Source organism: Rhincodon typus, chromosome 10 (assembly GCF_021869965.1).
Source record: "Rhincodon typus isolate 14 chromosome 10, sRhiTyp1.1, whole genome shotgun sequence".
In the NCBI taxonomy this organism is placed as follows: domain Eukaryota; kingdom Metazoa; phylum Chordata; class Chondrichthyes; order Orectolobiformes; family Rhincodontidae; genus Rhincodon; species Rhincodon typus.
Genome location: NC_063341.1, coordinates 44,258,808 through 44,277,182, shown reverse-complemented (window position 1 = coordinate 44,277,182; position 18,375 = coordinate 44,258,808). Strand labels below are relative to the sequence as shown.

At 41.2% G+C, this 18,375-nt stretch overlaps 1 protein-coding gene across 3 annotated transcripts in view; it reads left to right on the top strand.

The window, feature by feature from the left end:
- Nucleotides 1–5,770: 5,770 nt before the first annotated feature.
- The window catches only part of osbpl9 (oxysterol binding protein-like 9), a 121,667-nt gene continuing 109,062 nt past the window's right edge, over nucleotides 5,771–18,375 (top strand). For all 3 annotated transcript variants that reach the window (XM_020528317.2, XM_020528316.2, XM_048601653.1), the window contains exon 1: nucleotides 5,771–5,851. The gene's annotated coding sequence lies outside the window, so the exon portion shown is untranslated. The remainder of the gene's footprint in view (nucleotides 5,852–18,375) is intronic.

The window sequence follows — 18,375 nt, the reverse complement described above, 5'->3', positions numbered from 1 at the left end:
CTCACCCGAAATGTCAGCTTTCCTGCTCCTCTGATGCTGCCTGGCCTGCTGTGTTCCTCTAGCTCCACACTCTGTTTTAATATAGCTTTCAGTATACACAAGTGTGCCAGCCACACTATTAGCCTGACTAATGATGCTAAATTGGTTGTCAGTGTAATCCTTGGCATACTCAGGACCATCCAGCAAATTTTCACTTGTAGAACCATATCTAATGTTGGATACTGTTGAGTAATGCAGACTGGTCTGGTTGGGTAAGGTCCGTTCCTGACCTGTTGAGAACAGCCAAAGGGATATGATGTTTAATATGCCAGTTCTTGGTGCGTGCATACATACATACATAGCATTATAGTGCTGCTGAAATTTATTCACCAGATAACTCCATTATGTAATGAAAAGAGCATCTTTTTAGCTTGATAGTAGCACCACATTAGTGGGGAATATGGTGCACGTGTCTATACTGGAGGCTGCATATATTAATACACAGGGCCGTATTCTTTGCAGACAGCAAGGATTTGTATGTGCATTGCATCAGTTCCAACTTGAGAAAATAGATGACCACTATTGGCTGGTCCACTTCTCGGGTCAGTGCCCTGACCCAGTGAGGGTCAGCTGCCTGGTTTACAATTCAAACAAAGTCTGGCTGTTAACAATGATTCATCACTAATTGGTGCATTCTGCATGGGAACACCTTTTCCAACAGAATCCTTTTGTCAACTCATCAGCACTCTCTTCTCATGCAGTTCAAAATGTTGTTGTCCCCTTGAATTGGAATTTAGAGTCCGAGTCAGAGTCAGAGTCATCCAGCATGGAAACAGACCCTTCAGTCCAACAAGTCCACACCAACCATGCTCCCAAATTAAACTAGTCACACCTGCCTGCACTTGGCCCAAATCGCTTCAAACATTTCCTATTCGTGAACTTATCCAGATGTCTTTTAGACATGGCAACTGTACCTGCATCCACCACTTCTTTGTCCGGCAGTTCATTCCGCACACAAAAGCGCTGTTAAAAAGCTGCCCCTGATGTCCTTTTTAAAACCTTTCTCCTCTCACCTTAAAAATATGCCCCCTAATTTTGAACCTGCCATCCCCCAATCTTAGGGGAAAAAACCTTTGCTATTCACCTTTTTGTGCCCTTCATGATTTTATAAACCTCTATAAATGTCATCCCTCAACCTCCTACACTCCAGGAAAAGCAGTCCCAGTCTTTCCAGCCTATTTTTTCATCTCAAACCCTCTAATCCAGACAACATCCTGGGTAAATCTTTTCTGAACCTTCTCCAGGTAAATAACAGCCTTCCTATAAGAGTGACCAGAACTGCACATAATACTGCAGAAGATGCCTCACCAACATGCTGGACAACCTCAACGTGACGTCTCGACTCCTATACACAAAGGTCTGAGCAATGAAGCCAAGCATGCTAAATGCCTGTTCACTTGTGACGCAAATTTCAAAGAATTATGTACCTGAACCCTAGGTGTCTCTGTTCTACAACACTACCCAGAGACCTACCATTAATTGTATAAGTTCTGTCCTTATTTGTATTACCAAAATGCAATACCTCACATTTATCCATCTGCCACTCCTCAGCCCATTGAGGCAATTGATCAGGATCGCTTTGTAATCTTAGATAACCTTCTTCCTGACCAGTAGATCAGTAGCTGTTTTCCCTTTACATTGGTGTTTCTTGCAAATTATCTTGAGTGCAAGATGAAATTTTTTGACAAAATGTCTTTTGTCAGCATTACTCAAAAATGGTAAACGACAAATAATGTCTTATTTCTTTCTGGTGTTTTGAGATTTTTTTTTCACTATTTGCTCATGGCATGTGGGCATTGCTGGCTGGCCAGCATTTATTGCCTGTCTCCAGTTGCCCTTGAGAAGGGGCTGGTGAGCTGCCTACTTGAACCACTGGCGTGGCATTGTGAGTGAACCAGTTCAAGAAGGCAGCTCACCATCACCTTCTCAAGGGCAGTAGGGACAGGCCATAAATGATGGCCAGCCAGTGACACCGACACTGCACAAAAATGAATAGAAAAAAAGTCCATGTGCTGTAGGTTGACCCACAATGCCCTGAGGAAGGGAATTCCAGGATTTCGACACAGTGACAATGAAGGAATATTAATATACTTCCAAGTCGGGATGGTGAGTGGCTTGTAGGAGATCTTGCAGATGGTGGCTTTCCATGTATCTGCAGCCCTTGTCCTTTGAGGTAGGAATGGTCAAGGGTTTGGAAAATGCTGTCTGAGGATATTTGGATTTCTGCAGTACACCCTGTTGCTACTGAGCGTCAGTGATGGAGGGAGTGGATGTTTATGGATGTGGTACCAATCAAGCAGGCTGCTTTGTCCTCAATGGTGTCAAGCTGCTTGAATGTTATTTGAGCTGCACTCATTCAGGTAAGTGGGAAGTGTTCCATCACACTCCCCTCTTGTGCCTTGTAGATGGTGGACAGGTTTTGGGAAATCAGGAGGTGAGCTACTTGCTGCAGTATTCCTGGGCCTCTGAACTGTTCCTTGTAGCCACTGTTTATATAGTGAGTCCTGTTGAGTTTTGTGGTCAATGGTAACCCGCAGAATGTTGAAGTTATCATTGAATGTCAAGGTGGAGTGGTCAGATGGTCATTAGCCTAGTATTTGTTTAGTGTGAATGTTGCTTAACATTTGTCAGGCCAAGCCAAGATATTGTCCAGATCTTGTTGCTTTTGACTTCTTCCGTATCTGCGGTGTCGTGAATGGTGCTGAACACTGTACAGTCGTAGGTGAACATCCCCCACTTCTGACCTTATGATGGCAGACGAGTAATTGATAAAATAGCTGAGATGGTTGTGGCCAGGACCCTATCCTGAGGAACTCCTGCAGAGATATCCTGGAGCGCAACAGCCACAACCATGTTCCTATGTGCCAAATATGACTCCAACCAATGCAGAGTTCGCCCCATGATAGCTATTGATTCCAGTTTTACTTAGGCTCCTTGATGTCACACTGGTTGATTATGGCCTCGATGGCGAGGTCTGTCATTCTTCCACTCACCTTTTGGAATTTAGCTCTTTTGTCCGTGTTTGAAAAAAGGCTGTAATGAGGTCAGGAGCTGACTGGTTCTGGTGGAACCCAAACTGGGCGTCACTGAGCATGTTATTGCTGAGCAGGTGCTGCTAGATAGCTGTCATTAACAATGCTTCCATCACTTTACTGATGATCGTGAGTAGACTGATGGGGGTTTATGGTTGGGTTGAATTTGTCCTGCGTTTCACATAGAGGACATAGCTGGACAATTTTCCACATTGTTGTGTCGATGCCAGTGTTGCAGCAGTACTAGACAGCTTGGCTCGAGATGTACCAAGATCTGGAGCACAAGCCTTCAGGACTATTGTCAGGGCCCATAGCCTTTGTAGTAGCCTGTGCCTCCAACTGTTTCTTGATATCACATGGAGTGAATTGAGTTGGCTGAAGTCTGGCATCAAAGAAGCTGGGCACCACTGGAGGAGGTTGAGATGGATCACCCGCCCGGCACATCTGGCAGAAGATTGCTTAGAATGCTTCAGCTTTGTCTTTTACTCTGAAGTGCTGGGCTCTGCCATCATTTGGACATGGGGATATTCGTGGGGCTGCTGCCTCCAGTGAGTTTAATTGTCCACCACCATTCACGACTGGATGTGGCAGGACTGCAGAGCTTTGGTCTGATCCATTGGTTGTGGGATCACTTAGCTCTGTCTTTCAATATCTGTTTAGGTTGTTTGGCATGCAACTCGTCTTGTTAACACATTGTGAGTTTTGTGGAAACTGAAATGCTGTGTCAGTGATATGAGAGGAAAATGTGGTGCTGCGAGAAACATCTGCATCACAGAACTAATAGTTGCAATCTCTTTCAACTTTATTTAATAGTAATTTCGGGATTTGTGATAATATTTTTATTCATTTGTAATTTGAGCTACCATTCAGCAACTACTTACTTCATTGGTGATCCAATTTCTTTTTGAATATGTAGAATAGACAAGAAATATTTTTCAGAAGTAGCCGGTCATAACATCCCAGACTATGTGAATTTGCTGTAGTATGAATAATCAGGTGATGTAAACCAGAATTCATACTATACTCATACTCGTGATTTAATAAAAGCTGCTAATTGAGAGTTATTATAATTCTAAAGCTGTTGTACATAATTACGTTAAACTAACTTTATCTATCTTGGGTTAATCTAATGTTTGTTTAAACTAAAGCAATATCAGTCATTTGAAGACAGTCGCAAAAGTGTGACTTCTGTTGGTGTCCTGGCCAATATTTAACTCATCAGCCAACATCGTGTTTTCCTTGACATTTTGGGATTTTGTGCTCCAATTCATTGGTGCTTTTCTCTGCATTAGAACAGTGAACACCAATCAGAAGTACTTCGAATGCTCCAATATCCCAATTGAATGTGAAAGCTGCTATACAGATATATTCTATGAAGCTGTTCAGATATCTTGTCACACACTGAAGCAGGGAAGACTTGATCCCAGGCGTCTGGTTCAGAGTTAGGTACCTTACCACTGTACCAGAAGAGCTGTAGAAGGTGCAATGTATATACACAATATGAGTGTGTACGTTTCCAATCAACCACTTCAGCAATGTTGTTATGCACCTCTGGAGGCTTGAACCGGAGTCCTGCCCCAGAGGTAGGGGCATTACCTCTGCACTACAAGAGCTCTAAAAAGTGCTGTATAAATGCATTTTCTTTATTTGATGCAGGTGTCTATTTTAACTGCTCTGAGGAAATGTTGGAAAGAATTTGAAGGATGTGTGTTTGTGCATTGGAGATTGTTGGACGCTGGTCTTGGGGAAAACATCTAAACAGCTGTTGTGCAAATAGAGATTGTAAATGTTGTTCAAATTCATAGAAATTCATTTTCTGTCATGTTCATCTAAGTTAACTATATCATTGACATTTTTTTTCCCATAGCCGCCTTCATTTACATAGACATTTTCATGCTGCTAAGGAGACAATGGAGCTGATGCAGCTTTTGTAGCATAGTTAAAATGAAGGATCAAAGCCCTGGTTAAAGCAAGATTTTATGGAGGTTGATTGAGTTTCTTAGAGGAAGGATTTTATTGCCAGTAGTGCATTCAAATTATGAGAAATGAACAGTAGGTGAGCGTTGGGGGGTGGGGGTGGTGTACAGGAGGGGGAACCACAAGGTTTGCAAATTTGTAAAGATTGGGTGTGCTGTGATCATGGAGCGTTATGTAGATAATGATGGAGATTTATAATTCAATACAATATTAAGCGAGAAAGGAGAGCAGTGATATGTGTGTAAGTTTGGTGTGACAAAGAATATATGGATTGAAGTTTTGGACATTGAGTTGAGGTTGCTAGAAGTGAAGGCCAGCAGAAAGGCAATGAATCATTTGAACAAAATTAATCAAAATATAATAAAGAAATGGTTAAGGGTTTCAGCAAGAATAAAGTTATGGTTAGCAGGATGGAGAGGCCGATGAAAGGTGCTTTGATTACAAGTAGGATATGGAGCTTGAATGACTTTAGGAGTGAAATAAGGTCGTAGCTGAACGTGTCAGGATACATTTTGATTAAAGATCTATCGGGGGAAATTTCAGCAACCTGGAGTAGACTTTCTTGGAATAAATGCCTATTTCAAAGGCCAAATATTTATTCAAGCTCAAGGTACAAATGGACTGAATTGTAAATGAAGGTCAATTCATACAGTTTATAACAATAGTGATTTCATTGGATTTGTTTAAGTGTTAGCAAGTTTCACTATTTTTTGTGTATTTTCACAGCTCGTGATGCTGATGAGAGGGAACAGTGGATTCATGCATTAGAAGAAACCATTCTTCGTCATACTTTGCATCTCAGGGTAAGTGTATTTGGTTGTTGTAAAATGCATCACCGGTCAATGTTGGTTTCTGGATTATTTCTGGTGAAATTATTTAATAGAACGGTTATAACAAGACATTGTGGTACTAAAGATGAATGTTTGTTTGTGTATCAACGAAGTTGCTGTGAAAATAAAATGGAGCATAATGATGAATGAGAGCACTGGATGTTGACTTTATGTACAGACATAGAAAATAGGTACAAGAGTAGGCCATTTGGCCCTTCAAGCCTGCACCATCATTTAAGTATGATTGTGGCTGATCATGCAATTTTAGTATACCACTCCCACTTTCTCTCCATATCCGTTGATTCCGTTAGTCATAAGGGCCATGTACAGCTCCCTCTTGAATATGTCCAACAAACTGGCCCCAACAGCTTCCTGTGGGAGAGAATTCCATTGGTTCACAGCTCTGAGTGAAGAAATTGTTCATCATCTCAGTCCCGAATGGTTCACCCCTTATTCTTGGACTGTGACCCTGAGTTCTGGACTTGCCCAACATCAGGAACATTCTTCCCGCATCTAGCCTGTCCAGTCGCATCGAGATTTTATGTGTTTATATGTTTCACACTTCTAAATTCCAGTGAGTACAAGCCCAGTCAGTTCAATCTTTCTTCATATGTCAATCCTGGCATCCTGGGAATCAGTCTGGTGAACCTTCATTGGACCCCCTCAGTAGCAAAAATGTCTCCTCAGACAAGGAGACCAAAATTGCATACAATACTGAAATAACAAGGTGTAGAGCTGGATGAACACAGCAGGCCAAGCAGCCTCAGAGGAGCAGGAAAGCTGACGTTTCGGGTCTGGACCCTTCTTCAGAAATGGGGGAGGGCAAGGGGATTCTGAAATAAATAGGGAGAGAGGGGGAGGCGGATGAAAGATGGATAAAGGAGCAGATAGGCGGAGAGGAGACGGACAGGTCAAAGAGATGGGGATGGAGCCAGTAAAGGTGAGGAGTTAGGGTGGGGGTTGGTCAGTCCAGGGAAGACGGACAGGTCAAGGAGACGGGGATGAGGCTGGTAGGTAGGAGGTGGGGGTGGGGGTTGGTCAGTCCAGGGAAGACTGACAGGTCAAGGAGGCGGATGAGGCTGGGAGGTAGGAGGTGGGGGTGGGGGTGGGGGTTGGGTGGGAGGAGTGAATAGGTGGGAGAAAGGACAGACAGGTTAGGGAGGTGGGGATGAGCTGAGCTGGTTTTGGGATGCGGTAGGGGGAGGGGAGATTTTGAAGCTTGTGAAGTCCACATTGATACCATTGGACTGTAGGGTTCCCAAGCGGAATATGAGGTGCTGTTCCTGCAACCTTTGGGTGGCATCATTGTGGCACTGGAGGAGGCCCAGGATGGACATGCTGTTCAAGGAGTGGGAGGGGAGTTGAGGTGGTTTGCGACTGGGAGGTGCAGTCATTTGTCGCGAACCCAGGCGTAGGTGTTCTGCAAAGCGGTTTCCAAGCCTCCGCTTGGTTTTCCTGATGTGGAGAAGGCCACATGGGGAACAGCAGATACAGTATACCACATTAGCAGATGTACAGGTGAACATCTGTTTGATGTGGAAGGTTTTCTTGGGGCTTGGGATGGGGGTGAGGGGGGAGGTGTAGGGGCAGGTGCAGCACTTCCTGTGGTTGCAGGGAAAAGTGCCGGTGGTGGTGGTGTAGCATGGAGTCAAATAAAAGGATTCATATAAAACATTTTGGAGGGAAGAGGTTTATCCAAATGATTTTGTGTTCATGTTGGGAATTTCTATTTGAGGAGAAAGGGGGGGAAAAGTATTAATATCTCAGTATTTCAGTTCAGCTTTTTTGTGAGTTAATATTCAAATCTGTCATCCAACAGTCAATTTGGCCCCTACATTTAAAGGAAAGCAGGGAGAGAACTGGTTCTGTGTCAGCAGTTGGGAAACTCCAACGTACTGGAGTTCTAGAAAGTGCTGTATAGAGGAATCTTGAATTAAAGTAGAAGTTCATTAGGATTTTCATTTTACTTGACTTTATTTTTCATCACCCTGCCACCTGGCTTCCTTGACAGTTGGTCAGTTGGCAAATTTGAAAGCCCATAGTACAAGACAGTTTCCAGGGACCAGTGGATAGTCCGTGGCTGTTGAAAAGATTGGGCCTTCGTGGTGAGGCAGGGGCTTGGACTGTACTGCGGATGAATGAGAGAGGAACGTGGAACGCTGATTGTGCTGGGAGGGAAACATCACAGTAAAACCATAAGTGATAGTGTTTGTATCTGTTGAATCTCAGATTTTTACCAACTTAATACTTTCTACCCCTGCTGGTTGAATTTTCACAAACTTCTCCCTTCTTCATGCTGAGTAATTTGAATCAGTTGCTGCTCTGAATTGGCCTAGTCTCTGTGTTATCATCTTCAGTTGAAAGGTTGTGGGCTCGGATGCCACTCCAGAGATTTGAAGTGTAGTCCAGGCTGAAATACAAAACTAAGAAATGCTGCACTATTGGTGGTGCCATTTTTCTGATCAGATATTAAACTGATTTCCCGTCTTCCATCTAAGATGGATGTGAACAAAGGGTAAAGGAATTCTCCTAGGGTCTTGCCCACAATCCCTCAACTGACATTACTAAAACATATTTACCTGGTTGGATATCTCATTGCTATTTGTAAGTCTTGGCAGTCATCTTTCCCTAAATGCAAGTATGTCTATTCTTCCAAAATATTTTACTGCATTTGTTTTTGGTTGTCTTCAAGTCATCAAAGGTGCAATATTTACAAGGTATTATCTTTCCTTGCAAGATCTTGTCCTGAGTTTGGTTCTTGTTCCTTCGTGCTTATATGCCTGAGAAAATTATCATAATTTATGATTTTAACATTTTCTTGAAACATTTCTGTAAAACCATTTGCAAATTGTTTTCCAGCTAAATATTATTGAACTATATTTCTAGCAAGTGCAAATTGGTTTTCCTAAATAAAACCAATCAATCAGGAACAAAAACAGAAGTTGCTGGAAAAGCTGAGCAGGTCTGGCAGCATCTTTGAAGAAAAAAAATCAGAGTTAACGTTTTGAAATTTCATACTTATGCAATTATTTGTCGGTACAATGGAGAAGATCCACAATAGTTGACCATCACTTGGAAGCTGGATGCCAACATGAGCTACCTCTGATTGGGCTTTAGTCAAGCAATGATGAAAACACCAGGAAAAACAGAGGTAGTTCATGTTGGCATCCAGCTTCCAAGTGATGATCAACTATTGTGGATCTTCTCCATTGTGTTGACAAATAATTGCATAAGTATGGATTGTAGTAATGATTTCACTCTTTAAGACTCTACTAAGCAAGAAAAAGTAGTGTGATCCCAGCTGATATTATTAGTCAGATTCTAGACTGAAATCTGGCTTGATAGACTTTCTAAAAATTTATTGAGATGGCCTTTCACTGAAATACAGACACACAATGGTGCAGATTTGATTTAACAATAAAGCAGAAATTCCATTACGGATGAGAAAAGAAAATAAACCAAACTATTTACAAATCTAACAGTGGGAAAGATTTCAGAGGATAAGTCAAGTTACAATTCCTTTGATCCCACCACCATCTGTTTACAGTATTCCAACACCAGAGAGCGTTTGCTTTTCTAACAAATCCATAGGCTTAACAGCTTGTTTTTAATTCCCATACTTGATAGTTTGGTCATCTTTTTCTTGATAAGTCACATAACTGAGCTTAGACTTTTGTAATTTTGGTTAGAACCCTGATGAGGCTATTCAAACACTTCTGGTCTAGAATGTTCAAACTAATAATCCGACGTTGAGGTAGATTAACTTTTCTGAATCAGTTCCTTTTGAAGGAGAAACTGTTTCATACACCAGAATTTACGTGAACTGCAAAGCAAAATCTTGCTAAGATATTGGTTTTACCTTAAACAAAAAACCTAATCCTTTTAATCAGAAAGCAATCTAATGCTCATCAATGTTTACTCCATCCACTTGTAGAACTCTTCAAATACAAGCAAATTCCTATTAGTACCCTCTGGGCTACCCCTCCCATACTATTTTAAAAAAGTATGGAAATACTTACAAGCCAATCATTAAACCCCTTCATAGACACAAACCAAAACCACATGCCACTAGTTCAATAAATAATAATAAAATCTATATAGATTGTTGCGAATTTGCATAGAGTATTTGTAGATTGGAAGGCAGGATGTTAGAATTTTGTGTTTGTAAAATGCAGGGAGTGGGGAGGGGAGGGGTGGGGAAAGCAACCTGTCGTCCCTTTCTAAACGATTGTGTTGTTTCCAGGCTTAGAAATTGAAAAAGGCAGCAGTTTGTGGGTTTACAGGTTTACAGGTGCACAGGGCACCTGAATTGAAACATTTTTATCTAAAGGAAGTACAGTCAGCAGGCCAAGCAGCAGTTTTGTTTTGTTAGCCAGAAAACAAGTTTAGAATTCAACCAATTAATTTGAACCAGGCACCCAGATACCAAAAACCAATTAAATTTAGATCTAATGCTTTTGACAACATAGAACTAATCCTATTGTAAGAAAATTGATATGTCATCAAGGGTATAAAAGGAGCAGTTGGGCAAAGACAGGAGAGCAAACTGCCATCTGTGCGTGTTAACAGCTCTCAGGTCTTCAGAGAATTGCTAGTTCTCATTAGTCTTCTCTAAGTTTTAGAGAAAGCATCATCTAAATCAAAGGTAGCTACGGCACAAGTAGTTAATATTCCTGACACACAAATTTGACGGAGAAGGCATTCCTGACAGAACATTCGACGGAGAAGGCATAGAACATTTGGGAAGACGTAAACTGGCAGTAATTTTAAGAGACCAAATTCTATTATTATTATTTTTGTTTTATGTAAGTGGGACTTGTAATTATTGGAATAGCATACCATTAGAATCTTGTTTTATTCGGCAATAGTTAGTAGTTAGAAGGGCTTTATTCGGTTTGTTAATAATTTAGTTAATCGGTTCACTGTTAGAGTTGGATGAATAAATTGTTACTTGTTGATTTGTAAAGTGAATGTCAAGGGTTTATTTTATTTAACCGTGAGAAGTTGCTGAAAAAATAGATTACACCCTTTTTTACACACTCCTTTTAACAGATTATAGAGCGAGATACTCCCCTCTGGGTGTTTTGGCTTTAATTATCGGAGAGAGGTCAGCCTCCACTTTCTAACAAGATCATACATCTTACGTTATTAAGACGTTTCTTAAACATGGGTGCAAAGTGACATGGAATTCTGGTGTGTTTGAGAAATATGATGAGGTAGAGCTTAGTGGTTTCATATTATAAATTCCTAACACGTGACAAAGTATCTTGAATCTTCATCACAGGGAATACAAGCTAACTTAAGTTTAGTAACCGCAATGGCACTCCACTCTCTCACTTCTCTTTTGTTTGCCTTTTTGATTAGTTTTTGTAATTCTGCACTCATATTTTAGGATGCTATTTTTGTTTTAACAAATTCCAACCCTGAATACCCTGCATTTTAGGTTGAGGTTATATAGTTAGAATAGACTATCAGTACCATCTCACATGTTCGACATTCATAAGCCCCTAGAGTGAATAGTACCATGGCCTCTTGACTGTGACGGCCGTGACCTCTGAACTGTTACAAGGAATATTTACATACACCAGCTCAAATGTTAAATAGTAGGATTTTGTATTTATGGCGTGCGCATTCAATGTCCAGGTGAAAGTTTATGATGGATAAGTTACAGTTGAGAGTCTCGGATCAGTAGGTTTAGTCTCAGAATAAAGGGGCACCATTTTAAGAATGAGATGAGGAAGACTTTCTTCTTTGAGGGTTCAGAGACTTCAGAACTCCATGTTACACAGAGCTGTGGGGACAGCATCCTTGAATATATTTAAGGCTGAGATAAATGGATTCTTGATCAGTAGGGGAATCGAGAGTTACGCGGGAAATGCTGGAAAGTGGACATGATGAATATCGGATCAGCCATGATCCTATTGAATGGCAAAGCAGGCTTGACAGGGCAGACAGCCTACTCCCATTCCTATTTCTTCTGGTCTTGTCTGGTTAGAAGCAGGAAACTTTAAGAAAAATATCAAGGTATTTGAGATGGTGTGAAGATTTATTAGATTTGCGTGAAACACTTTAAGTATGGGCAGATACTGAAAAGCAGAATTGTTTTCTTGGATAGAGAGATCCAGGGGAGATTTAATGGGGGCCCTGAAATAATGACTAGTTTTGATGGATGAATAAGCAGAAATAGTTTTCACTGGCAGATGGACAAATTTAGGATAACTGGAAAAGGATCCAGCAGGGAGATGGGAATCCATTTTAAAATTATGAGCTGGAATGCTGTGTCTGTTTTGAAAACGTTACAGAGCACATTCACTGATGATTTTTGAAGGGAATTGGATATATATTTGGAAAAAAAAGAAACTAGAAAATGCGGGGAATAGGGTAAGAACAGATAAATGAAGGGTCCTGACCTGAAATGTCAGCTTTCCTGCACCTCTGATGCTGCTTGGCCTGCTGTGTTCCTCCAGCTCCACACTCTGTTATCTCAGACTGCAGCATTGGCAGTTCTTACTATCTGTAAATGGGACTAATTAGTTTGGTCTTTTTTCCCAACAGCCCACACAAGTACAATGAGCCAAATGATATTTTATATTTGGATAATGGAACTAAATGTAATATCTCTAAGTTTGCAGACAGCACAAAGCTGGGTGGGAAGGTGAACTGTGAGGAGATGCAGAGGTACTTGAGTATGATTTGGAAAGCTTAGTGAGTGGACAAATACATAGCAGATTAAGTATAATGTAGATAAATGTGAGTTTATTTGCTGTGGGAGCAAAAACAGGAAGGTAGGTTATTATCTGACAAACTTTGGTGCATGGAGACCTGGGTGTCCTTGTACGCTTGTCACTGAAAGTAAGCTTGCAGGTGGTAAAGAAGGTAAATACTATGTTGACTTTCATAGTGAGAGGGTTCAGGTACTGGAGCAGGCATGTCTTAATGTAATTATACATGACTTGGTGCGACCACGCCTCAAGTATTACAGGCAGTTTGGCCTCCTTATCTGAGGAAGGATGTTCTGGTTATGGAAGGAGTGCAACGAAGATTTGCCAGACTGATTTCTAGAATGGCAGGACTGATGTATGAAGAGAGACCTGGAATGTTTAGGACGATAACCACGAAACACCCTCAGGGCCTAATGGCTCTCTCCCACCCCCCGCACCAGTATTTCAAGAAGTGGCCCTAGAAATAATGGGCACATTGGTGATCATTTTCGACATTCTACACAGTCTGGAAGAGTTTCAGTGGACTGGAGGATGGCTAATGTAACCCCATTTTTTAAAAAAGGAGGGAGAGAGAAAACAGGCATCTATAGGCTGGTTAGCCTGACATCGGTGGCGGGGAAAATGCTAGAGTTAATTATTAAAAGTGTAATAACCGAACATTTGGAAAGCAGTGACAGGATTGGTCCAAATCAGCCTGGATTCACTAAAGGGAAATCATACTGAGCAAGTCTTCTGGAATTTTTTTGAGGATGTGACCAGTGGAGTGGACAAGGATGAATCAGTGGATTTTGTGCATCTGGACTTTCAAATGGCTTTTGACAGGGTTTCACACAAAAGATTAGTAAGCAAAATTAAAGTTCATGGTATTGGAGGTAATGTATTGACATGGACAGAGAACTGGTTGGCAGACAAGAAGACGAGAGTAGGAATAAATGGGTCCTTTCAGAATGGCAGGCAGTGACGAGTGGGGTGCCACAGGGTTCGCTGCTGTTCACAATATACATAAACCATTTGGACAAAGGAACTGAATGCCATATCTCTAAATTTGCAGACGACACGAAGTTGGGTGGCAGTGTGTGCTGTGAGGAGAATGCTAAAAGACTGCAGGGTGACTTGGACAGACTGGCAGAGTGGGTGAATACTTGTCAAATGCAATATAATGTGGATAAATGTGTGGTTCTATTTTGGTGGCAAAAAAAGAAAGGCAGATCATGATCTGAATGGTGGCAGTTTGGGAAAAGGTGAGGTGGAACAAGACCTGGGTGTCATGGTGGAACAGTTGCTGAAGGTTGGCATGCAGGTGCAGCAGGGGTGAGCAAAGTTAATGGCATGCTGGCCTTCTTTGTGAGAGGGTTTGAGTATAGGTGTAGGAGTGTCTTGCTGCACTTATACAGGGCCATGGCAAGGCCAGACCGTGAGTATTGTGTGCAATTTTGGTCTCCTAGTCTGAGGAAGGACATTCTTGCTATTGAGTGAGTCCAGCAAAGGTTCACCAGACTGATGCCTGGGACGGACATAAGAAGGAAGACTGGATTAACTGGGCTTGTACTCACTAGAATTTAGAAGAGTGATGGGGGATCTCATAGAAACGTATAAAATCCTGATGGGATTGGAGAGGCTAGGTGTGGGAAGAATGTTCCCCATGTTGGGGAAGTCCAGAACTAGGGGTCACAGTCTAAAAGTAAGGGGTAAGCCATTCAGGACTGAGATGATGAACAATTTCTTCACTTAGAGTTGTGAACCAGTGGAGTTCTCTCACACAGGAAGCTGTTGGGGCCAGTTTGTTAGGTATATTCACAAAGGAACTGGACGTGGCCCGAGTGGTTAAAAGGATCAAGGGGTATTGAGAGAAAGCAGGAGTGGTATAATGAAACTGCAAGATCAGCCATAATCATATTGAATGGTGGTGCAGGCTTGAAGGGCTGAATGGCCTACCCTGCACCGATTTTCCATAATTTTATATTCACAGGGGTTTCGAAGAGTGAGGTGGAGGATGATGAGTCTATGGAATTCTGTGGTTGAGACCAAAACGTTCACGAAGGATTTAGATGTAGTTCTGAGGGCTGTGTGGGGAGAAAGTGAAAACAAGATGCTGAGTTGGCCATCAACTATGAACATATTGAAAGCCCAAATGACCTACTCTTGCTTCAATTTTCTGTGTTTTATGTTTCATCTTTTTCTTTGTTGTATGATTCTATATTTCTGTAGTCGTTCTATCTGAACAATACTGAGAACAGCCACTGCTACTCTGGCTATTAGTGAACCCAAAAAAAAATCGGATTTTCCTGGCCATATAGTTCACGACACATGGCTGAACCGATGGTGCAAATCACCAAAGTTATACAATATATTCCAAACAAGACACTGTTCCACATCACTTCACACCTGGCCCATAACATATTATGCAAAAAACAGTACATCTGTAAAATGCTACAGAGATTCCACAACCAGAAATCATGATGAAATTTACACGACAAAATGTTTTTTTTTATATTTAATGCGTAACTTTGAAATAATTATTCACATTGTTTCATTGGTGATATGAAAATAGTATCAGCTAATATGTCTCTGTAGGAGCCAGGAATCATGGGCCCAGATTTTGTGGTCAGTAGTGAGTGAATTGTGTTTATAGTTCATGTTGTTTACAACTGCCTGCAGACATTTTGTAGATCCTTTGAGCATTCGTCATGGTTGGGACTCTGAAACAGTCCAACACCATCTACTGGGGATCTGGGACCAGTGTGAACACACTAAGCAAGAATGTGCCTTTCCAAGCAGGCAGATTGAGAAATCTTCACTGAGGTACACTTTGGAAACCTGCAAGTGTAATTTAGACTATTCAGTTAAATGTAAAATTACCAGTGCAAATAAAATAGAGGGGAAAATGAAAGAAAAACATAAAAGATTTATATTTTTCATATTCTTCAACAACAATTAAATATGAAGGTATTAGATCAATCTTTTTCATGGCTGAGATGTTGTTTATTAGTAATTGTAACTTATCATACTGTTAGAAATTCACTAACATTTGAATGGACAAGCCCTAATGTTTTATTTGCTCTGCTTAATTTCATATTTCTTGCGAGCAATAGTGGGAAGGATTTGTTGGCCATCCTTAATTACCATTGAGAAGGTGTAGTGAGCTGCCTTAACTACTGTAGTTCAGCAGCTGTAGAAGCATCCTACGTTGCTGTTAGGAACAGACTTCCAATTTTTTGATTCACTGAAAGTGAAGGAAGGACAAAAGTTCTGTGAGCATTGGAGGGGTTTTTGATATAATGGTGTTCTCATGTGCTTCATGCCTGTGTCCTTCCAAGTGTGGAAGTTGGGGATTTGGAGGGTGTTGTCGACACATTGATTGTTGCATTGCTTCTGGTATGTGGTGCACATGGCTATCAATGTGCACTGGTGGTGAAAGGAGTTTTATTATTATGGTTTAATAGATATTTAATGGGAGAGTTTCAGTAATTTATACCATTTCTATTTTTGCAATGCAACCTGTCTTGGTGAAGGCCTGATGCACTATACAAGTTGTTTTGACCAACGTGGACTTGGAGATGTGTTCACAACTTTTGATAATATCCTGAATTAGGATTTTGGCTGAAAGCAATTTATATCTAATTGAAATAATAGAATTTGAGTCTAATTGTGGCCTCTTGTATTGGATGTCAGTTTTTTTTTAATCTCTCCTAATATTTGAAGAGATACCTTTTAATAGCAGAAAACTGATCCACAGTAAATGTTGAAGGCTATTAGCAAAGGTTAGGATGGAGAATAAGGCTGTTGGCATGTGTAGGGATTGGGCATGCGTGGGGATGGCAGTCAGCCAAAATCAGGAGAATAATAAGTTTGTCAGTAAGGAATAGGGTAGAGCTGTTGGAGAAGGCCATCAACAGGAATTAAAAGCAAAGTAAGGCTGGTAGCATGGATAGCGATTGGGTATGTACTTGGAAGGCTGTCAGCCAAAGCCAGGAGCATAATAAGTCTGTTGGTAGGGATCAGGGTGGGGATGTTGACGAAGGCAGTCGACAGGAATTAAAAACAAGGTAGAGCTGTTGGCAGTGATACAGGGGTGAGAAATTTCTGGCAGGTGGAGATGGGACTATATAAGTTGCACTGGAGAGATTGTCAAAGACACGATGGTTTTATTCCAGTTCAAGGGAGGCCCAGTGCCTCTGTATAAAGCCTGAGGGAGCAATCATATCTCTTATGTTAGAAAAAATATTTTAAAACTTACCATTTCTAAAATTCATTCATGGATGTGGGTGTGGCTGGCTAGGCCAGCACTTGTTTCCATTCCAGTCATCCTTGAGAAGGTATTGGTGAGTTGCTTCTTTAACTGCTGTAATCCATTTAGTATAGGTAGACAGAAAATGCTGTTGGGGAAGAAGTTCAGGGATTTTGACCCAGAAATAATGAAGTAACGCTAGTCTCATTTCAAGTCAGGATGGGGAGTAGCTTGGAAGAGAATCCGCAGAACTGTTGTTCCCATGTATCTGCTGCCCTAGTACTTTGAGGTGGTCAGGGACGTGGGTTTGGAGGGTGCTGACTGAGCAATTTCTGCAGATGCTATACACTGCACCGAGCAGCAGTGATGGAGGGGTTGAATGGTGTTAATCAGCGGGTTTCTATGTCCTGGATGGTATCAAGCCTCTTGCGTTTTTGGAGCTGCACTCATTTAGGCAAGTGGAAGGTATTGCATCACACTGCTTGTGCCTTGTAGATGATGGACAGACATTAGAAATCGGAGGTGAGTTGTTTTTGTTACAACAGAGGAATAGCCAAACCCCTCTGATAGTTAAATCAAAACACAAGCCCCATTCTGCTATGGTGGGATTAGAGGTTCCCTTTTAATAATTACCACCGAAACGCCCAGAGAAGCTCGCCTTTTCCCTCATAATCTATCACAAGAGTGGTTAAAAGAAAGAACATCACTGATCTCCACTTTCTAACTCAACCATGAATGAATTAACAAAGTTAGTAACAAACCAACAATTCACCTTTAGACGACTAACTACTCCCTAGCTGGTCTAAATTCTACTGGAATGCTGTTTGAATAAAGACAAGTCCTACCAATATAAACCCAATTAAGAAGAAGCAATAAATTATAACTTAGTCTGTACGAACTTGGAGAGATTATCTTCTGGAATATTCTGTCATTTCCAGTCTTGTCACAAATGCCTTTCTTCTGCTAATTCTCTGAGTAATTTCTTCTGTGAGGACTTTGAGCTAAAACACCATGGTACCTTTAATTAATGAGATGGGCTTTCTCTGAGAGGTGAATATTGCTAACTCTGGCAGGTGGCAGTTTTCTCTCTTTCAGATGGCAGTTGGCTCTCCCCGATTTTGTAAATGCACTTGTCTTATATACCAGTAATGATAGAATCAAACTTTTATGATTGGTTTCAGGTTGTCAACATTATCAGATTTAAATTCAATTGGCTTTCTGTATCTAGCTGCTTCATGTAAATTAATTGGCCAAATTCAAACTTTTTGTGGAACTAATGCTGCTTGGCTGTTCCATACAAAATGTTTCCATTTGGGCACAGTCTGTGCACCTGCGTTTTTCAAGTTTCAAGCACAGGCAAAGCACAAGCTCTTAATGGGACCGTGGCTCTCTTTTCCCCACAATCACTTTTACCAACAAATTCTAACTTCCTGCCTTCCAATTCATGAATACTCCACCCAACTTTGTAACACTTTCTATAGGATTCTTAACATCTGACTTTCTCTTGCAGCCATGTATGTATATGGCTAGTTAAGTTCAGTTCAGTT